This window comes from Octopus bimaculoides, chromosome 7 (assembly GCF_001194135.2).
Source record: "Octopus bimaculoides isolate UCB-OBI-ISO-001 chromosome 7, ASM119413v2, whole genome shotgun sequence".
In the NCBI taxonomy this organism is placed as follows: domain Eukaryota; kingdom Metazoa; phylum Mollusca; class Cephalopoda; order Octopoda; family Octopodidae; genus Octopus; species Octopus bimaculoides.
In genome coordinates, this window is record NC_068987.1 from 83158502 (window position 1) to 83159912 (window position 1411).

The following is a 1411-nucleotide window of genomic DNA, read 5'->3' on the forward strand; positions in this document are numbered from 1 at the left end:
TATATATATATATATGGGGGGGGGGGCAGTCACTAGAATATGAAAGATATTGCTGAAAACAAAAATACTTATAATAATGTGTTTTCAATGGCACAATTATTACTATTTATCATTATTGTTTACAAGCAATACACAATGCTTCAAGCGAACTACAATATTCTCCTAAAAGATACTTATATAAAAAAATAAATAAATTTTCCGTAAACTACCGAGAACGTCGGGAAATCAGCTGGCAAAAGTTTAACAGTCGCTATATTTATACCAAATGATTGCCAAAAATAATATAAGTACAAATCCACAAGCATTATCCCTTTACTTTTCCGCTATTTTAATGTGTTCCTCCAAAAGACTAGACGGGAACACACTACTGCAGTCGAAAATGAAATTCGGATTTAAAGGGAGATTACTCAATACAGCAAAACATTCATTTTGTTTTTGAATTTGGTTTGCAAGATTTTTTATGTGATTTCGTGTGTTGAAGCATATTCTGTTGTGTCTGGAGAGAGTCATTTTCTTTTCGTGCCTTAAAATTTAACACACACACACCGTTAAATTTCCACTTATTATTTTTATTTTCCTAAAATTTTCGTTGCGTCTTGCAACCTTTCATTTTGTTGCTGTCCTCATTCTACGTCAATGTGTTTCTGTTATTGTAAACATTAATTGTTTTGTTGCAAAGTCATTGCTCAGTTTATTTATTTCGTAGCAGAATTGTCAGTGTTCGATAAAATGGCTTGTGGTATTTAGACATTGACCTGTATGTCCTGAGTTTCGATTTCATTGAGGTGAACTTTGGTTTTATTTTCTCGTGTCGAACTGAATTCCTTATTACGCATTTCAGCTGTGAATAATACATCAATAAGAGTGTAACAGCGTCATAGGTTACAGGTCAGTTAATTGACCAATCACTAGCCAGTGATGAGATACTGATTCTGCGATTCAGGCGATCAAAAAATATACAAAATGATCAAAAGAAATTTTCGTCCTATAGCACCGGGTAATGAATTTTTTTTTAATATTTTTAGCAGATGTTAAATTTTGGCGACTAAAAATTAGAATTTTTTTCTTTTAACTTTGGCACTAGTTTTCATTTATGTTTTATGTAGTGTTTTTGGTACCGAAAGACTTTCAAACTTCGTATACTTATCTATTTTGGGATCTATTTTAAAACGGGGGCCACAGTTTTCATTAATGTTTTACGTAGTGTTTTTGGTACCGAAAGACTTTCAAACTTCGTATACTTATCTATTTTGTGTTATAGAACAGAAAAATATTTTTGTATTCGAATTTATTTCATGTAAAAAATTGTCTTATTTCGATAATTTCAACCAATCACTGACAAGTATTCAGTTGTTTATATTTACTCCTTTGGCTGATTAAGCGGTGTAAAGCGTATTTAATCTCCATAGCT